This window comes from Equus asinus, chromosome 5, assembly GCF_041296235.1.
Source record: "Equus asinus isolate D_3611 breed Donkey chromosome 5, EquAss-T2T_v2, whole genome shotgun sequence".
In the NCBI taxonomy this organism is placed as follows: domain Eukaryota; kingdom Metazoa; phylum Chordata; class Mammalia; order Perissodactyla; family Equidae; genus Equus; species Equus asinus.
The window spans coordinates 29,303,379-29,324,880 of NC_091794.1; the positions used below are offsets into that span (position 1 = coordinate 29,303,379).

General features: G+C 43.6%; 2 long non-coding RNA genes across 11 annotated transcripts in view; one reads left to right on the forward strand and one right to left on the reverse strand.

Annotated features, from left to right (window-relative positions):
* The window catches only part of LOC106832569 (uncharacterized), a 166,926-nt gene extending 155,573 nt beyond the window's left edge, over nucleotides 1-11,353 (forward strand). For 8 of the 10 annotated variants that reach the window (XR_011503227.1, XR_011503226.1, XR_011503228.1 and 5 more), the window contains 2 exons: nucleotides 9,015-9,856; nucleotides 9,955-11,353. This is a non-coding gene — a long non-coding RNA (uncharacterized lncRNA). Of the gene's footprint in view, nucleotides 1-1,844; nucleotides 3,370-9,014; nucleotides 9,857-9,954 lie in introns of those variants that run through there. The other 2 variants (XR_011503229.1, XR_011503232.1) reach the window with 1 other exon arrangement.
* LOC139045244 (uncharacterized) lies at nucleotides 2,146-9,008 on the reverse strand. The gene is made up of 2 exons (XR_011503233.1): nucleotides 3,364-9,008; nucleotides 2,146-3,109 (listed from the first exon to the last, which is right to left on the reverse strand). It is a non-coding gene; the product is annotated as an uncharacterized lncRNA (long non-coding RNA).
* Nucleotides 11,354-21,502: the final 10,149 nt, after the last annotated feature.

Consider the following 21,502-nt stretch of genomic DNA (forward strand, 5'->3'; position numbering starts at 1 on the left):
AAAAATGAAAGAGTTGGAAATTTTCTTGATTCTTTTGAAGGGGCAATTAGCCTCTAGGATTTGATGATTTGATTTCAACTTTTATTCATTTTTTTTTTTTTGGATACGTTTGCTGATAAATTCATTTTCAAAATGTTTGATGTTTGGCTTTCCAAAATTTTTTAGCAGGAGATTCAAAGTGGAAAGATAAGGATTTATTGAAGAAATGCTTTCCTTTTTATTTGACAAAGTAAACAGTGAGAAGCATCTTTAATATTTGCAAAAGCCTCAAAAAAACTTACCAGTTAGAAACACAAAAGGAAATTAGTGACCAAGTATTTGGATCTTTTTTTATCATGAGATGTTTTTGGATTTAAATCCTACATACCTGAGTTTTATCTGGTTGTCAATGTCCCAAGCAATAGGGTTTCCACTATTTCTTCATGGATGGTTTGTTTCACGTTCTTAAAGATGTCTGGGACAGACTCTTAAAACCCTGTCTCTTTCCCAAAAAAAGGTAACTATTTGGTCTTTAAATTTTATCCTTTTAAAAATTGCTCAAGTTATAGACCTTAAAAATTGACTGCCCTATTTTTGGTAACCATTTTGGCATTTTTTTCTTTGCCGCCCCCTGCCCCCGCCCCCAACAACTGCATAGTTGAGCTTTGCCTTCTTTCGAGCATGTGAAGGAAGTATTTTTTGCTAATTCTTTTAAAAGTATGGGGTTATTTGGCTTTAACACTGTCATCTAGGCTTTTCTTGTATGTGTGTGTTTATAGCAGTTTTTAATTGACCTAAATACCATAGATTTCAGCTCATCCGCCTGTTGTGGGGTCTTCGTGATTTTCTCTGATCAAACCAAACGAAAATCAAATCAGAACACACTCTTAAAAATACAACCAAATGGTCCCTCTGCTTCTCAGGAGATAACTAAGATTACTTTCTTCTTGTTTTTTTTTTTTTAAATATATCCATGCACATAAATATATGCATATATATCAGTATATCAAATTTTGTTTCAAAAAATGCTTCAACTGATTATGTAAATCCTGACTGAAAAATTTAAAAGAGATATTTGTACCTGGACATTAACATCAAACCTTGATTCCACAAGCTCCATCTTATTTTGTTGACTTTATTTTTAAGAAGGAAGGCCATTTAATTAAAAAAAATTCTCCTTTTCTTTCTTTTCTTCCCTGCTCCCCTCCCCCACCCCTGCGATTGTCTCCTAGGACCAGGAAGTTTATATGTAAACAGAAGCCGTAATCAGACCCCTGACCTCCTCTGGGCTTTCAACCCAATGTTTCCACCAAAGGATTAACCCCAAATACCAACTTGCTCTCAGAGGCAAAATGGTTCCCGAGGCGGGCATCACCAAAGGGTTTTCTTCTCTCTAGTCTTTCACATTTACCCTGCAAATAAGGTCTTCTCAAAGGGAGGCTTAAAGGCAGCCATTGGAAAGCAAATTGCCAGGCAGGCTGGAGCCGCGAGGGAGGGATGCTAAGAATTCTCTGGGCTCTCAAGCCTCTTAGCCTGTCCTCCTCTGCCACTGAGCGCTCATAACCTTCCAGATCCACGGGTGCTATGGGAAAGGGCCAGGTTGCTTGGTTTAATAATACATCGCTCTGTGCCTGTGTGTGTGTATGTGTGTGTGCACCCATCTTTGGATTTACACACAGGGAGTCCTGTGGATGGCCAGGCATCTCACAGACGCTGGCAGGGAGGGGGCTGCGGGGGTGGGTGGGGATCAGGATTTCCTTCCCAGGGGAGCCAGGAGCAATAACCCTGGCCTGTTGCACAGAACCACAGCTGTGTGCCTACCTGGGGAACGTTAGCAAATCGTTCTGTTTTATCCTTCGCTGCAGGTCTTAGAATGTCCATCAGGAGGGAACGCTTTGAACCAGGCATCACGCTCTGGGCGGGATTCCAAGTCAGCCCTGAAAACAGTCAGAGCTACCCCGGGTCCCCTCCTGGCTGCGCAGAATGGCTGAAAGAGTGGGTTCTCCCTTCTGCCCGGCCCCCCACCCCGGCTCGGTTCCCCACGTCGTCTGAAGAGCCCGCTCTGAGCCCAGACAGCGACGAGACAAGGCGCTTTTCTTACGGCAGGACATCCTCTCCTCACCCAGACCTCCAAGGATTTCTCATCAGAGAGACAAAGTGTCTTTATTTTAAAGGCTCCATGTAGCAGGGCCAGAAGTTTCTTGTGTTATTAAGAAGGGGGTGGGGGAGGGGAAAGGGCCGATGAGGCTACTTACTTAATAGCTCCTAACAGCTGTGGAAAGTTTGATGCAGCAGGAGCACCCGGACAGAAAATTAAAAAACTAATAAAGTCCTCAGTGTGGGGGCGCTGGCATCAGGACAGCTTTACTTCTCCAGACACCTAATAAAGAGACATTCCGGGACACTCACTCATAAGGGGAGTCTGCAGGGGTCACCGGGAACAGTGGAAAGTGAGCCATGGAAACCTAGCAGTCACTCACAGCGCCGTGGGGAAGTTTCGTTTGCTTCTCCTCTTCCCCGCCCCCCCCCCACCTCCGCTTTTCGCCGTTTTGGAAGAATGGCAGGGTGCTCAGGACCCAAAGAAGGAAAAGGAGGACTGAAAAAAGAGAAAAAGAGGAGGGGGGCGATTCCAGGAGCCTCGATGTAGAAATCATGCACTTTCATGGAGGGAACGAGCGTGAAGCTGAGGTTGGCAGTTTAGACATAGCAGGACGGGAGGTGATGGTCACCATGCAGGGGCACGTTGAGATCCCGAGGCGGCTGGCTTCTGGAGGTAGCAGAGAAAGGCGGTTTAGAGAAATGAGGTTTATTCAGCTGGATTTTATGAAGCACCCTCCTCACGAAAGGTTTTCTCGTGTGGGTTTTTCCACTGTCGTTACGAGGTCATTTTGGATCTGAGCTCCTTGGGGTCTGCTAGGTTCTGGGTTGCTGGGTTGGGACTTTTGCTTTAAAGGACATTTATGTTGTTTTGTCTTGGTCCTCAAGTTGGGCTTTGTGTATTTGAAGAAAAAATATGATGACTTGGGACAACCAAACCATCAGCCAGTTGTGGAGGCATCCACTGAGCTGGTGGGGCCAGTCTTCTCACACACACAACGTGCCAGCACCAAAGGTAGACTGCAGTGGCCTGCTAACAAAAGGAGAGTACAGTGGAATGAGTCAGCCAGAGCAAGACAAATACTGTGGGATCTCACTCACATGTGAAATCTAAAAGAATCGAACTCATAGAAACAAAACAGATAGGTGTTTGCCAGAGGCGGGTGGAAGGGGTGTGTGGGTATGTGTGTGACGGGGTGGGGTTTGGGGCAGGGGGAGGGATAGGTGGGGAAAAAAGAAAAGCAGGAAGAAAAGACAGTAAAAAGAAAATTGGCTCCATTTTCTAACCTGATGTTCAATTCCGGTCGTGTTTTTGAGATGGGCTCCGGCTAATTCTCACTTTCTGTGTAACATTCTGGTTGATCTGTAATCTGGAGACCAGCAGCCAAACTGGATCCTCAGGATCACCTCTCCACAGCAGTGGTTACCACCGGCTAATGTTACATTTGCTTAAGAAGAATACAGTTTGTGTTGTGCAAATTTGTGAAATGGCTTTTGCCCACTGGCCTCGAGGAGGTCCTTGCACAAATTTCCCAAGGGCTCCTGGTGTGATGGAAAGAGAACCGGAGACAAGGCACTCGGGCCCAATTCCAGCCGCCTGTGCCACTCACGGGCATGGAGGGGTTGAGCAATCACTTGTCCGTGTGGGCCTCAGTTTCTTGTTCTGTAGGATGAAGGGATGGGCAATGACTTCTAAGGCCCCTTCCAGCTCCCACACGCTGTGATTCCGTGAGGTTGCAACGTTGGTCTCTGTATTGATGTTCCTGGCTCTCCTGTGTCAGAAAGTGTTTTCCTTCTGGCTTTTCCTTTGGTTGTGGCTTGGCAGAGGCCGAGCTGCAGCCGTTGGGTGTGATGGAGGAGACTTCTGTGGTTATGTGAGTAAAATGAAATACAGGCTTTTGAACTTCTCAAGTGCAGAAACCCTTTCTTGGTCTTTTCTGTTTCTTTGGGCTTTTTCTTTAAAATAAGAAAAAAAAAGGTTTTTCTCCCATGAGAACAGTTCCACGTTTAAGAAAAGAAAAATGGTGCCATTGGGGTGGGCATGGAGTGGCTTGTGGTAGGTAGATCTCTCTGAGGGGGTCCTGGGAAGTTCTGATTTATACTGGAAGGATCTAGAGCTTCTCAAATTTCAAAGTGCAGAAGGATCACTGAGGGTCTTGTTAAATCCAGATTCTGATTGAATAGTGTGGGGTGGGGCCTGGGATTCTGCATTTCCAATGAGCTCCCAGGTGATGCTGCCTATGCTGGCCCATGGGCTACACTTTTAGTAAGAAGGCTAGGTGATCCCAACTTAGGCCTCCCTGAGGCTGGCCCAGAGAGCAGCAGGAGCTCACAGGATGGGGACATTGCAACCAGGCCCACCATCCTGGGGTTCTTTAGGTGTCTAGGTTCAGTTTATGCCCAGAATGAACCTGCAAGGTCAGCTCTTAACATAGGGAGTCCTATCCCTCCGGAAGGTGGGTCTGTCACAGTCTGGCTGGCAATCAGTCTTATGTAGGTTCTCCCTTTTGCCATCTGATACTTCAGTGTTTTTCTTTCTCTTTCTCTCTCTTTCTCTGTTTCCAGCATTGGGAGAAGAAAAATTGGGCAGTGGGGGTAAGAAAGGATAACGCATCAATTAGTTACAGAGCTACAGTATAGAATTAAATGAGCCCCATACTCTGGCTCATGAACAACATTATATTAGCAAGCCTAGAACTGGTGTTGGTTTTAGCTAAATAAAGAAATCTAAATCATTTAATACACCTTTCCTAATTGAGCCGCACACCAGGGGCACCTTCCTAATGGCATTATGGCACCAATTACCTCATTAGGAGAGACGAGCTGCTTTTATGACAGGTTTTGGAAATTAAAATGGCAGAGGGGTGTCCTTCAAGAGGACTAATTCTGGGCTGGGCTGAGCTCAGCAATGAGCAGGGGTCAGAAGGGTGCATGGGGGCCCGGGAACTGAAGGCGGGACGATGATCCCTGTTTGGTTTGACCCCTGGCTTGGGGCTGAGATCTGGATTCACTCTTCATGTGCTGTTTCATCAAGTATGTAAACTCCAGTGGCTCTTGCACTTGAGTTTGTGTAAGATCCAGTGGGAAGGCTTGTTAGGAATTCAGGTTCCAGGGCCCCACCCTGAGATTCTGACCCAAGAAGGCTGGGCTAGGCTCCAGCCAAACCATACTTCTAACAAGGTCCCTGGGCAGCTTTCTTGCAGGAAGCTCACAGACACTATCTCTTTGTAGAAATCAGTAGAGAGGCTCCTAGTGACTTCACCCAAAACTCAGCGAAGTATATGCAGGTTCCTCCATCACCAGGGGTTTTCATCTTACCAAAGAACAGACCAAATGAGATTTATGTGGATTTGCTTCTTTAGACACGCACAGCTAATTTTCTCTCTTTCTGTCCAGCGTGCTTTGGTTGGTTTGTGTGGTTGAGTACTAGGGAGACTGGGTTTGACTATTATCTTGGATGCTTACGTGCTGTGTGACACTGGGCAGGTCATTGTGCCCTGGGGGCTACAGTCTCCTCAACTCACAATGGGCACAGTCATGTGGGAATTGTAAAGTGCAAGGACATATTATTGGTCGAGACACTGTCTTTTGGCAACTCAGTTTCCTTCGCTGTAAAATGAGCGTGTTGCACCTAAGTATGAATTTGATTAGTCTAGGTAGCAAGTGGCTTCTCTTTCTGGCAGCTTTTCATGTTTTCTTTCCCTGTAGTAACAAGAACTTCAACCTCCAGATTTTGTGTAAATATTGAATTTATAGCAATGGTTTTGTAGAGTGTTCCAGTTTCCCGGGTTGATGATTAATGTGGCTTTCTCAGAGTGCACTGTGCCTTCTCAAAAGGCCTTGCCTGAGAGTCCTGTGAACTTCACGGTGGCTGAGTGTTGTTTCTGCTCTTCTCTCTATTGTCATGTGGAAGAGGGAGCAGATGCAGTCTGTGTGACCCCAGAGGGCAGAAGCAGCATCAGCCGATAGACATGTAGGGAGGTGAAATTAGGCTTAAAAATTAGAATTTCCTGATAATTAGAATGACTTCTCCGATCTAAAACTTTGCTCGCTTTACATTGCTTACCATGTCATGCACAAACTTCTCTTGTTTGGCTTTCAATGTCTCCATCACTTGGCTTTCACAGGCTTTTTCAATCCTCTGTCCTCTCCCTAATTACTTGAATTGTGGGCTTTAACTCACTTTTGTGATGGTCACTCTCCAAGCCATATTTCCAACCCAGATCCTGTTCTGCATTTCCAACAGCCTGCAAAGCATCTCCAGTGAGCTGTCTCGTCATTACTGCAAATTCAAAATGTCCTCAGGGGCACCCATCAAATTCCCCTTAACCTTGCCGCTCTTCCCATCTCCCTCATTTATGTTTGTGGAAGTATGATCTAGCCTTAGGGAATGAAAACTAACTTGGAAGATCCCAAACCTTCTCATTCTAGCATCTGATCATTTACTAGGACCCATTGTTTTGAAATATCTCACAGTTTAATAGTTACAAGAAATCTTATAGCCCATACTATTTCTTCTTCCTCCAAATCCACAGTGAAACCTGTCTAGGTTTTATAGCTTCTAGGTCTGGTTAGATCTCCTGTGTAGAGGAGAATCGTTTGTTAGCAATACATGTGCAAATGAGGTTTGTAGACAGCGTAAGCCAAGTGTAAATCTACAGTATGGGGATGCCAAAGAAACTCACCTACAGCATGCTTTATTAAGAAAAATACAGCCTCTAAAATGAGCAAAGTTATTGTCCTGACCAACTTGGCATTGACTGAAACACCCTTGGAGTGCTTCTTAACTTACTAGTATAGTGTTGTATGTGTATTACTTTTCTGAGCTGTCAAAGATGTTGGCTAAAAGTCTCCCATTACTATTATATTTCTATTGATTTTCCCCAAATGTCTAAGAATTCTTGCTTTATTTTTATTCTATATTATGTGGCAAAAAGGGTTTATGACAGTTATGTTTTCTTTATGGGTTGTTCACTTTGTCAATATTTATTTATCTAAATTTCACTTAAGCTTTTTGCTTTCAATTCTACTTTGATAAAAATATTGTGATCCTGATTTCTTTATAGATTGTGTGTCTGTGTGTATAATATATTTGCTAGTTTATCATTCCTTATTCTTATACTTTTTTTTCTTTAAGTACCTATCTTGGGATAGCATGGGTTTAGTTTTTCAAATATGAGAATTTAAGCCATTTACATTTATTATCATGGTTACTATGTTGTTACTTCAGTCAAGTTGCTTATGTTTCTGTTTTTTAAAATGTTTTATTGTTCTTTACTTAAAATTGTCTTTTGCTGAGGCTGGCCCCATGGCCGAGTGGTTAAGTTCACGCGCTCCACTGCAGGTGGCCCAGTGTTTCGTTGGTTTGAATCCTGGGGGCGGACATGGTACTGCTCATCAGGCCATGCTGAGGCAGTGTCACACATGCCACAACTAGAAGGACACACAACGAAGAATATACAACTATGTACTGGGGGGCTTTGGGGAGAAAAAGGAAAAAAAATAAAATCTTTAAAAAAAATTGTCTTTTGCTATGTTGTTTGTTTTTTCTTTTTTTTTCACTACTGATGTGGAATGTGTAAGTCCTATTTTTAAATTCTATTTGAATTGCCTTGAAAATTTTAAAAATATATGAACCTATATTTTCCTAATTATTGATTTCAAGAAGTGGTACATATTGGTTGTCTCTCTTGTAAGGTTAAGAAATAAACACACTTTTATTTCTTCCTTCTTCCCTATTTCACTCAGTTGCCTATTTTATTTATTTAATCTGGGATTTTAGATTCAAATATTACTTTTTTGCCTCAACATTTTGTTTTATGAAAATTTTCAAACCTACAGAAAAGTTGAAAGAATTTTACAGTGAACACCCATGTATCCACCATCTAGTTTCCACTAATGTCATTTTACCTTGCTTGCATTATCATGTATCTATCCAGTCTTCATCCATCCATCAGCCCATCTTTTAATCAATGCATTTCAAAATAAATAGAAGATATCACTGTGCTCCTCCCTAAATACTTCAGCACAAATATCATTATCTAGAGTTTAATAATTGCTTGCAGTTTTCTTTTTCCTTTGACGTAAAATTTACAAACAATGAAATGCACAAATCTTATGTGTATTTTCATTGAATTTTGACAAATGTATACCAGGTGTTATTTTTTAACATTATTTTCTCTTTCAATAATTATTGTTTTGTATTTAAAGACTATTTTACAATCACACTTTAAAAATTATTTAGGTGACATATAATTGATTTTGGTAATCACTATGAGTCCCATTTCATCAGAACTTCCCCATTCATTATTTTGATTCATCTCTCAGTTGGTTGGGGTATAATTTAAGTACTTTGTTCAAGAAGAATGTGAGTGATATTCTTTAGTAGTCTCTGAGTAGCTGAAACTTTTCTTCTATTTTCTTAAGACATGAAAGACAACTTGGATGAGTTTAGAATTCTTGTCTGACAATATTTTGCACTCAAAACTAGTTGTTCTCTATTGTCATCAGATATTTAATGTTATAGAGCTATTTGAAGTGAGCCTGAATGTATTTTTCACCTAGATAATTATAAAATCATTTTATTGTTCTTGAGGTTGACTATATCCAGTAGTCTTTGAGGTAATTATTATGAGTACTCTTGAGATCCTCTGATCTGCCAACATACATTTTTACTGTTATGTCAGAGGTTGGTAGTGGTCCCCCCAAATCCACATTTTCCTTCCTAGTAACATAATTCTTGATTTTCATATGGACACATAGCTTCTTGGAATAAAAATGATATTTCCCAGACTCCCTTGAAGCTTATTGTTGCAATTCCATCATAGGCTGCCCACTCTGATCCTTATGAATATGTCAGTTCAGGAAAGTTTTCTTCATTTATGTTTTTGGTTATTTTGTTTATTTTATTTATTCTGTTCTCTTTTGTTTTTTTCCAGGAACATCTCCTATCTACATTTTCTGTATTATCTGTTCTTCAAATCCAACAATTTTTCTCTCATTATTTTTAATCACTTTGTCTTTTTCCTCCTCATTCATGGCAGTTTTTCAAGTTTCTCATCTGTACCTCTGGTTGTGACTTTTTGCAATGCCTCTTCCTCTCTCTATTGCTTTTAATGAAAATTTTAATTAGCTATTGCTTTTTTGTTCCCTTAACTCTCTTGCAAATTTTGCCTCCGCTGGGCCAGCATCCTGTTCATTGCTGCCTCTGGCCCGCCAAACTTCACAATTGAAAGGGCGGCCAGTCATGTTTGGTGGGGATCTTAGTCTCCCTGCCGCTTACCTCCTGTAACCACTGCTGTTTCTCAGGAGGCCAAGCTGCAAGGTGGCCTTCGATGTCTCCTCCCTCTGCTCCTATCTGCACCATTGTTGAGCAGGATGACACCAAACTTTCCACCACGTGGAAGGCACACTGTCTTGTACCTGTCCTCCTTCCCCCCATTGCTTTTTCTTTTTCACTCTTCTTCAGGTTATTTCAGAGGGGATCTGGTGTAGAAGAAGTTAAACATTAACTCCAATGCCTTTTTACCCAGGAGTCTGTGAAAGACATGCTTTAAGCTTTCTCATATTGTGTGAGTGTATATTGTATGCTATAAATTTATTTAAAAAAAACCCAAGTCTTTGTAGGCAGGGGGGTAAAGGTATAAGAGAACAGAATTTGGAGTTAGGAGACCAAGGCTTGAGCCCCGATTCAGCCACTTATGATCACCACATGATCCTGCTCATCTGCTCTTCAGTTTACTCATCTGTACAATGAGCCGAACACCTTGGACTGAATGAAGCAAGTATTTGAAAGCATTTTTAAGTTCTTAAAAGCTGAAAAAAGATAAGAAATGGCAATCATTCTTTTGATGTTCTTTCTCTTTTTGCCTCTCATAGGCTGGGCCCATGGTATGGAAGGTATCAATAAATCCTTGTCGGTGACTTACTTGGAATGAATGTCCAGAAAATGCTCAAGAATATCTAAGGATCCAAAAAGGAGCGACAGAATAATTGAATATATAATTACTGCTTTCTTTGATATTTATGTTTACAAGCTTTCTTTGAACTGGTGGTATTATCTGCCTAGAAAGTACCAGAGTTTATTAACCATTTTCACATTTTCTCTCTGACTCCTCCATCTAACCCTCACTATCCATTCCCCCAACACTCAAAATTTATTGTAAAAAGGTGTCCTTTGAAAGGCTTTTTAAAAGAAATGTGATTATCTACAGCTCAGTGTCACTTTTAAAGTTGTCCCTTGATACTTTCTGGAGGCTGCAAAATATATTTAATTTCCAAACATTCTTGAAAGTCATCCAATAAATTCAGGCAGGGAGGGAATGGCCAGGGTACAGGGTGTGCGAGGGACCGCACTGTGAGTTGGCCGGTATCATTTATTATAAGCAATCCGGCAGGTGCGTAAATAACTCCTACCAGGAGGTTTTCCGCTCAGCTTCCCAAAATGGCTCCATTTCAACATCCAGCAGTGACGCTGTATTCTCAGAATTGGATTAGCCAAGGCCTGGGCGAGGTAAAATCCACTGGAATGAACCAAAGGAAAGGTTTGCTCCTACATCAACAGCATGAGTATGAAATAGACTTTTGTTTATTAAGAATGGTAGGATTCATCAGCTAATTGAAAAATCCAATTCTTTGAAGGGCAGATGTGCATTTCATATGATGTGGTTCAGTCCTAGAGATTCAGGTTTTGAGCACTTATGAAGTCTAAGACATCGTGCTGGGTGCCATGGAGGATAAAGAGATAAGCAAGACCTGGCCTTGGCTTTGGGAGTTCACACACTTGTTGGGAGACAGACGTATCTATCATCTCATCACAGGAGAGATTGAAAAATTAGAAACGCAAGCAAAATGCTGTTGGGTTAGAGAGGAAAACTTGGAGATGTCTCTTGGTTGAGGAGGCATTCAAACTAGGCATTCTTCCATTCATTTATTACTCAGACAATTGTGGAATGCCAAACTGGTTTCATACACTATACCATGAACACTCAGAGAGGGCCAATTGTAGTTGTTTAATTATTTACAGAAGAATAAAGTTCAACAGGCAGAAAAGGGAAGGGAGGGCATTCCAGGGAGTAGGAATTGAGTTGAGGCCTTGAGGCTGCATGGCATGCCCAAGAAACAGGGAGGACACAGGTGTGGCTCTGACCCAGGAGGTGTGTGTGCGAGTGGGGGATGGTGGGGGCTGGAGTGAAGGTAAAGATGGAAGATAATGAGAGCAAAACTGCAGAGGGCTCTGAATAGCCAGGAAAGGAAAAATAAATTGTACTTTTATTTATTTAGTTAGTTTTTTTTTTAGATCACATTTTTATGAGTCATTCTAAGTTTACCAAGATTGCTCCCTTTTAGGTGTAACAGTTGGAAGTGCACTAGCTTGGAATCAGACTAAACTTTGAATCTGAGCTGTACCATTTGCCAGATGAATAACTTTGGACAAGTGTCACCTAACCGTTCTGATGCTCAGTTTTCTCATCTGCGAAAATAGGGTTTGTGCAGATTAAGTTAGAAGAGATAGGTGAGGGCGCCAAGGACATTGCCCCCCTTCAGTGGATACTCGGTAAATGCTAGCTGCTTCTCCTTCTTTCCCTTCCCTTCCCTCTTCTCTTCTCCGTTTCCCACAGGAGGGCTTTGATGAAGAATATATTTCAGTAACATCACTGAGTCCTCAAGCTTGGTTGCTAATTTTTTTCTCAACTTTATCCCAGTGGTTCTCAAACCTGAGCAGGTGTCAGAATCTTCTGGAGGGCTTGGTTAGAAGACAGAGTACTGGGCCCCACCCAGAGTTTCTGATTCAGGAGGTCTGCTGGGGCCCGAGAATCTGCATTTCTAACAAGTTCCCAGATGCTGCTGATGTGGGAACCACACTCTGGGGACCGCTGCTTTATCTTGTTTTGCCCTGGGGCAGACCCTGTTGGTTGCTTACCCAGCAGCCATCCCCTCTTGGCTGCTGACAGAGCCCTGACTTGTTTTGGTGGCACAGAAAGATTCTTTGCTTTCAGAGTTAGGTCTCTATCTCAGTGCCTGAAGATGATGACGATGGGTCTAGACCAGTCATGGCAACCCCCGTTCCCTTACCCATTGGTTGGTCTGAAGGTAGGCAAGTGCCCCACAGTGTCTAAAGAGATGTGAGGGTGAATCTGCTGACAAAGACTCACAAGGGCAAGGGCTTTGTCCCTTGCCTCTTCTTCCTGAATGTGTACATGTTGCTCAAGTTACAGTAGCCATCTTGTGACCAAGAGATGATGAGCATGAGGAAGAGAACCACCATGGCAAGGATGTTAGGGCAGAAATACAGAAAGAACCTGGATCCCCAAAGGCCTCAGTGAGTTGCATGCCCTGGACTGCCCACCTCAACTTGTTCTTATGTGAGAAAAGAACACTCTCATTTGTTGAAGTCACCATAATCCGTTTTTTTTGTTACTTGCAGCCAAACACACTCCTAACTGATACAACCTGTTGTAGTTCTGTGATGTTGGTAGCATCAGCAATATTAACCGATTTTATAGATGAAAACACTGAGGCTCAGAAAAATGAAGGTGACACAATATATAGTGGTAGAGCTTAGATTCCAACTCAAGTTTCCTGATTATAAATCTTTGGCATTTTCCACTGACCTATAGCTCAGACATTCTAATTATTTCTTCCTACTAATATATATATATTATTCCGTTTTCTATTAAGGAAAAAGAAATTGATAAGTCCCTATCTATTCCGAGCTTTACTTGTACCTCTGCTGTTGTCAGCCATCTGACTTCTGATTGTGATTCATTAATTATTTAAGTAATTAATTTCACTCACATTTACATATGTATTATATAAATTATATATCTATATATATGGGATTTGGACTTTGAGATATCTTTTTTTGTAACGGACAACCTTGCATTTGTTCAGATTTTATCCCTTACAGAAAGAAGCTTTTCGAATTAGCTTTGCATCCTAACTTATAGAAGTGCGCTTCAGTTTATACTTCCAAATCTTTGATGACTTTGAAGTTCCAATCAAACAAAAATTATGGAGCAATACTAGAAATCTCCCAGAAAATGCAACTGGACCCAGACTTCTCTATAAGCCAATCCCAGTCTCAGACTTGGATATATATTCTCAGCCCACCAACCCCTTCATCATACTTGGGCCCTCCCAGCTCTGTTACCTCAAGCTGTCAAGCTTAGTGCAAATTTATTGAAGAGACCAGTGTCCCAATCACACTAACACATAGGTCTGTTCCCCCATTGCCTGGTTAGGATGATGGCTCATAGCCCTCTGGACCCTTAGGGAAGACTGAAATTCCATTTATTACCAGCTATTAGATCAGAGCTGGACATTGATGATGGGACCTAAATTAATTACCATCTCTAACAATATTTTCTTTAGTATAAGAAGAAGTGTTATTTATCTCAGTTGAATTACCTTAAGTAGTTCATTCATTCATTTCTCAAATATTTATTGAATGTCCTATATACCATCCATTTATACAGTTGCTCATCCATAGTTTATAAAAGGCACTTTCATAGCCTTAAGAGCGGCAACTGGGTTACAACAGAGAAGGAAACCAGTGCATATCGACTAAGTATACTGATCTCATTGTTCACATAGGTTGATATAGTTATGTGAACTTGTACACGTGTGGTTTTACTTGTTTTTATCACCATTATATGTTAACATAGTTATGTGCATATTGCTTGTATCTTATTACTCTTTTCTGGTTGGAGATCTTGACCCCCCGCCATCTTTTCCTCTTCTTAGTGTTACTATCAGTAACAAGGTAAGGAATCAGTTTGCTGTGCTGTCTTCCCATCTAGTAAGGAAGAAGGGCTTGGTAAGTCCCTATCTGTTGTGAGCTTTGCTTGTACCTCTGCTCTCTGCTGTCAGCCACCTGGCTTCCGGTTGTCATTATTAATTATTTAAGTAATTAATTCCACCCACACTTACTGAGCAGAGTTCACCTAAGCTTGGCGCTTTGGAGTAGGCAGAGATGAATAAGCTCAGGGCTCTGTCGGAAGGAGCTCATCATACAGGAAGAGAGAAAATGTGCACAAAAAAACTGCCGTTGATAACACCAGAAATCAAATGATAAATGTTATAGGAAAAGAGTGGCTAGGAGACCAAAGGTAAGAGAGAGGACTTCCAGCGGGAGAATCGAAGAGGTCTTCATGGTGGAGGTGGCCTATGCACTGGGTTGTTAAGGACCCAGCAGGATTTGGGTACTTTAACTGAATCAGAGACTATGGAATAAAATATGGAGAAAGCTCTCTCCACTGTGCCTGAGGGGCCAACAAACCCAGCTATGAGATGGGGACAATACTTACCAACTAGCTCAAGTCCTGGTACCACAATGTGACAGGACTGCCCCCAATATCGATATTTGTCTAGAATGGCTCTTGTACCAAACAGTTCACTTGCAGAGGCTTCACCATCTTTTGTGTAGAGGTTTGGCTGAAATGGTTTGCACATTTGCTGGAAGGGGTTGCTCCATATACTTCTCGGGGATGGAGAAAAGCCGAATTGCTGGCACTGGGAGAGCGCCGTATATTCTCAGTTCAGGAAGCGTTTGGGTGCGTTTCTGTAATGCCGTTTCTTTTCCCATAGCACAAAGGAATGACAGGAGGAGGAGCGGGGGGATCAGACAGCAAAATAGTGCTCGATACTTTAAACCAGCTCCTTTGAGTTATCCAAATGTACAACATGCTCCCCCACCCCGAGTTACGAGCAGCTGAATTGAATTAAAAAAACAGTCCCTGCTTTGCCGCGACCTGGCCTGCCAAATTCTCAGCTGGCGTGAGTTTTTATAGCTCCGTTATAAACCCCCGAAAAGTGAGGCATATAATGGAAACATTGACATAACTTGAACTCCTAGGAGCGGCTTGTGCCACAATAATTATCCTTACGTTTCATTGGCCCGTTTCTCTCCGTCCGCTGGCAGGACCTGCTGCAGCGGCTCTGCCTAACGGGCCAGGGGGCTGGAGGTTTGAAGCTGGGGTTTGCTGGGGAATAATGGGATAGTGTCTGCTGGTGGGAAGCCCCCTGTTCCATACATACCAGCCCCTCCCTTTTCCCTTCCTTCCCTTCTTCTCCCCTTGCTCCACAGCCCCCAACCCTCCCTCCTTCCAAAAAAAAAAGGCAGAACAGTTCAGTTGGTTGTAAAAATTAATGAGTTCAGATACAGACTTGCCTTATTCCGGTCCAGCTGCGTAACCAGGGCGATTCCGACCAGCATTCTAGACGCTGACATCAGCTCCACACCCCGGTACAATGCTGCTCTGTTTGATCTCAGAAACAGATCAGGCTCCTGGGCTTTATACATCCTGCTTCCTCCCTACGTAGACTCATTTTATTACCCACCGGGAGAGCTCATCTCAACTGCTCTCCCCCTGGGCAGCCAATACCAGAGGGTCAGGCCCTGCAGCCCACTCTTCTGTTACCAGCTGGACACTTTGATCTAGTTTTTCTGGTCCTCTTGGAGGACTCCCCCGCCCCCTGCCCCCCAGGCGTTGACAACTGGTGGAGAATGAGGACGATGATGATTTCACCACTTTCCACTTGCACAGCACTTCACGATTTGTCCTTGTCCATGCACTTCCACGTTCTTAATTGATAAGAACCACCCTGGGCGGTAGAGGTGGGACACCCATTTTATAGATGCAGAAAGTCTGGGAGAGCTGGTGAGTGGCAAAACCAGGAATGGATCATGGGGTCCTGGACTTCTAGTCCAGGACTCATCCTGTGGACTCAGGGTGTTTACCTCTTCGCACAGGCACCAGGCGAGGTAGATTTGGTTTCTGTTGGTGAACTGAGCTGGAAGAAAGCTTTGTGGACCCACTTTCCATCAGCTAAAGAAGAGGGGCAGTGACAAATCCACTGTAGGCCCTTCGAAAGTGTGGCATGGTGTTCTTATCTGCCCGAGCCCGCCTCTTCTGCAGAATGCTGCTTCCTCTACTTCCCAGGAGGTCCAGACAGACCTCTTGCTTATAGTGGTTCCAGAGGCACCAACCCCAAAGGTGTGTTGTAAGCACTTCCCAAAAGAGATTTCGGGAGAAGCTGCTAAAACAATGACAACGTTCTTTAGAAATAAGACATAGAAGTGTAAACCTTCTTACAGGTAGGGCTTCCTTCTGGAGTTTGGAGAGGTCTTCCAGGGTAAGGCGTTAGCAAGTATCAGTCAAGCAGGGAAGAGGAGCATAGAGGTTTGGATGGGTTTCCTATGGCTGCCATACAAAGTATTGTAGACGGGGTGGCTTAAACAACAGAAATTCATGCTCTCACAGTTCTAGAACCTAGAAGTTTGAAATCGAGATGTCAGCAGGGCCATGCTCCCTCTGAGACTCTGAGTAGACTCCTTCCTTGCCTCTTCCCAGCTTCTGATGGTGGCCGGCACTCCTTGGCTTGCCTGTGCATCACTTCAATCTCCACCTCTGTTGTCACATGGCGTTCTCCCTGTGTGTCTCTGTCTTCACATGCTTTCTTCTTCTTATAAGAACATCAGTCATGTTGGATTAGGGTCCATCCTAAATTAAGAGGTGGTACTCAATTGGGGGTGGTTCCTAATCCAATGACTAATGCCCTTATAAGAAGAGATCATTAATTTCATTACATCTGCGAAGATCCTACTTCCGAAGAAGGTCACATTCACAGGTACTGGGAGTTAGGACTTCAATGTATCTTTTTGGGGGACATAATCCAACCCATTACAGGGTCTTATGTTTCTTTCATGGTTGTCTAACTGCTTGTTTCTCTCAGAAGCTAGAGAATTGGACTGGTTACCAATACCCATTGACTGTGGTGTTAAGAATTTCTTATACTCGTTCGAATTTTTACATAAGTGTTTTCATCCTCACTCAATTCATACAGAAATCCTGCAAATGGCAAAGGGTTCTGATTCCCATTTCACAGGTGAAGAAATGGAGATGAGACGGGATGCTATTTCTTTAAGACTGCTAACATCGTACGTTGGATGGCTCTGGGAGCATCACTCGGAGCTCCTGACTCCCTGTCTTGGCTCTTCTCTGTTGACCACAAGAATGAGTCTCAGAGAGGTTATCTAACGGGCCAAGGACTCCGGCTGGGAAACTGAGCTGGTGTGCAGGTTCCCAAGCCCACATTCATTCCATTCCATCTTGTCTTTGGTGGACTTTGAACGTGACTCAGCCCTCCCCTTGACCCTCCATGAAGGTGCTGGGAACCAAGGCCAGCGAAGCCGCTTCTCTGAAGCCTCCTGGAACTCAGCAGCTGAGTCAGAAGCACAACTTCAAGGTCCTCACCCTGGGTCTCGTGCTCTGCCCTCCGGTCAGGCCTCAGCGTTATCAGAGAGCCCAGCTCCCTTTAAAGTTGCCTTAACTCGTGTTTATCATCATCTTCTGTCATTTCTAACCATTTCTCTGTGTCTCTTTCCTTTATAGACAACATAAACTCAGCACGTTTAGCTTTCGAAGTAGATTTGCTGCACAGTCTCATGGTTCTGTAGTGGCTTCAAATGTATTGTTTTGTGAGTCTCTCGTGCCACAGTGTTCACTGTGGGGAGCGGCAGGACACCAGGCAGGCTGATGTTTATTCAATTTTAGGGGGGGTTTCAGGCATTCCACGGACCATACAGATTATAAATACCCTGTCTCATTGTCCCTGAAGCTACTAAAATATTCCAGAAATGAGCGTGTTTCCACATCTAAGCTACATATTTCAGATTACCTCTTGTCCCCAGAAATGACTTCCATAAACAGCTTTCCATAAGCCACTACAACAGTCCTGAAATGGGAACAACATGGTCACTCCATCACTTATGGCCCTCCCGCCATCGGACTGGACGTGCATTGCTGTTTTCTGCCAGGGCTCTGATTTATCAGATGCTGTGTGAGTTCTGTGTTCAATGTATGTGACCAGCTGCTCTCAGTGCGCACAGCTTGCTGGTATTTTTTTTCACATGATTACATGGATCACATTTATGTCATATTTGTTGTTTAGGCTACAGATAGCCCTCGCTTTGCACAATACCAGTTAAGGAACACATGTACTTGTTGGGAATGGTCCTCACTTTGCACTCTCCTGTGGTAACCGCAAAGTGAGAACGCGTATCTGATACGCACGAGTTTCAGTGAACACAGTGCTGAGCAAAGCAAGGACTACCTATAGCTGCTTTTGGATACAATTGGGATAAAGAACGTAACTACAGCACTTCTCATTTTTTAAAGAAACAGTGAGTGCCCACCGGGTGCAGGGTGCCGTGCTTGTCTCTGTTCTGAAATACAACTGGCACAGACCCCACACTTGAGCAAAGTGGTAGGAGAGGTCAGAGTGTGTACAGAAATGACTGAATGAAGACGAAGACAGCTGGAAGTTGTAAGAGATGAAGTGCTGAAGGAGCTCAGAGGGTGCGTGGTCATTTTCTACTTGGGGCAGGAGAATCAGAGAAAGCTTATGGAGGAGTTAACATTTGGATCAAGCCTTGAGAGAGGAGTGGATTTAATACAGAAGAAAGAAATGGAAGGTGGGCATTGCAGGCTGAGCCAACAACAGGAGCAAAAGCCCAGGGGTGAGAAATCGTGAACCCCGGAGCTGAGAGGTTATAAATGGTGATTGGTGGGTGACGTTGACCAAGGAGGGAATCTCTGCTTCACAGTCCTCACACCAAAGGTGGGTGGCGATAACCAGTCGTTCATTAGGGATCCCACAGTGCTGTCACCTTCATGACCTTGTTTGATCCCAAAACAAACCTGTAAAGGACAGACCTTAAAGTCCCCATTTTACAGATGAAGAAGCAGAGAGTCGAAAGGCAAAGACTTGTCCGTGCCCTCACGACTAGCACGTGACTAAGCAAGGAGAAGAACGCAGGTTTTCTGAGGTCCAATCCAATCCTTTATCTACTGGGCCACATTGAGAAGTTGGTGCTCTTGACAATTGCATTTGATCTATGCTGAATTGTCCAGCTTCCTGAAAATACTAATTATTATAGCTAATCTCTCCTGAAGGAAACACCCATCGAGGGAAAAACAAGAAAATCAACCTAGGCATGTCTAATGGCTTTGAGTTTCATTGCTCACTTGCTGCCTCTATACTTAGTTTTACTTTGACAATTAATGTTGATTGCATTTTAGGAAATTGTTCCCCATAGGTTCAATCGTTAAAAATAAATAAATAAAGGACACTACCATAAAGGGGGGTTCTCATCGTGGCACCAAGCTGTCTTCTATTTTGGGTGGATTTTCCTTTTGTTTAGCCGGTAATTACTGCAGGACTGGGCCACTCCAGGCAAAGGCTGATGGATCTCCTAAGGAATATTGCCTGAACTCTTCCATCCTCTCAAGTTTACCACGAGCGTCACAAAGAAGCCTCTCCATCAATCACTTTCTGACAGATCAGTATGGATTTAATCCCAATCAGAGTATCTGAGAGCCAGGCAAGATGGGTGTCACAAGGCCCACCCTGGCTGGTCTGAATGCTTTGACCAAGTAAACACAATATGAAAGGGTTGGGGAGCTTGAAAGTAAAACTGTAAATGATCCCGTCTGTGATTCTTGGCAGATTATTCCTCTGGGCTGGACCAAAGAGGGGGAAACCAGAAGAGAGGGTCTCTCTTTGCTTTAAACAAAATATTGTTATGCTTCTAGCATCTTCCTTGTTTGGGGTCTTTTCCAAGTGAAAGTTCATTAGGGAGACGCGAAAGCACGTTTTGCTAATATCCATCAAAGAGAGGGGCTCAGTTTCAAAGCACAGAAGAAATACAATAGTGTTGAAGCAAAGTACATGAAAAAGATCTCATGGCCTCAAGAAGTGAGAGAGAAGCAGGGATGGGTGACTTGGATTTTTTCTTTAAAGCCATTCTTTATTTGGGACAAAATAAGTGAGACCCAGAAAAATTAGTATCTCCTGGGCTCTCTCTTATTTACATGGGGCAGCCTGAACTAAACATTCTGGAATGTTTGTAAATGTTTTGGTTTCCTTTTCCATATTTTCTCTTCTTGGCACCGAACCTGAAGGGCTCAGAATTCCTCACACGGTTCTTACCCACAGGGATGCCTATTATTAACATGTATTGATCTAGAGGATATACAGAAACAGGATTAAGTGCAGATCCGGAGCCCAGGGATTAGGTCTGGCTGGTGAGTAGAATGTAAACAGGGGATGTCTGAGCAGTGGGGAGCGGGAGGGGCTCATTAGAGGTCTGGGCTGGGGAACAGGGTGCCTTTGTGTCTGTCCTCAAGCCAGGGAGTGGGCCTGGATGCTGGTGAGCAAGAGCTGGCCTCCCTGGCTTGGCGGTTGGTCTGAAGGGGGCCAGCATGCTCCTTCCTGGGGCTGTCCAGGAATGTTGGTGGTCCCAGGATGACATGCCTTTCTTCAAGGGGCACTCATTCAGGCCAGGGGAAAGGATGCTTTCTGTTGAGCTTTTTGCTGAGGAAATCCCAGCTGACCTCAGGGATGCTACTGTGGGGAGCAGTTCTTCATTTCAAAAGGACCTGTCTCCCTTGGCTGCCCATGGGAGGAAGTAGCTGTTTTCAGTGCTTCTATCCTAGTGTACGGTGAAGCTCCCCAAAATACTTCTTTCAAAATAAGGCCTTGGGTGAACATGAGTGAGGAGCTCTAACTCCTCAGGGGAAATTCACCGTAAGAATTCAGGCTACAGCCTTGGGCAACATTGAATCTGGGTTCCCAGCAGTGAGACCGAGACTTGTGGAATGGGCCATCAAGATGGACCTGCTCTCACCCTGCTCGTGAGGCCCAACTGGAGAGGGATCCGGTCTGTCTGGAGTTCCCAGATTCATAGGTTCATTGGGGGATGTCCTCTAGGTCAGGGCTTCTCAACTTCAGCACTGTTGATGTTCTCATCACTAGCAGGGACACGGAGGAAGCAGAGATAATGCTGGCACCGTGGCATAGGGGTTATCATCACAGGCTTTGCAATCAAAGATGTAGGTTCAATTCCCAGCTTTAATTGCTGTTTCCTCATCTGTAAGTGGGGGATAATATCCCCCATCTGACAGAGTATCTGTGAGGAATAAATGTGATAACATATGTAAGTGGTTATGCAGCACACTGCCTGGCACATAGTAAGTGGTAAGCAAATGGTAGGTTTCTTATCTCGTGTCGTGGACTCTACAGAGAAGTACATGGATGGGCACATAACTATTTAGGAAGCACTCACTCTATGATACATACCCCACGATTGCTTTCATGAGTGTAGGGAGACTAGACTCTTCCCTCCTCAGATGCAGTGTCAGCTGTTGACTTAAGGTGATGCTGGCACCTGGCACCAGAAGCTGAGGGTGGAAGAAACACATGCCACTTGTCTCTTTTTCTTAGATCTGATGCAGAAAAGCTGAAAGGTGCTATTCTCTAGTAACTTCTTCATTTCTTCTGAACTGATGTAAGTACTGCCACTTGCTTTGGCAGCTGTGATCATGGCTTCAAGTCCAGGCCTTGGATGTCACCGAGTTGCATA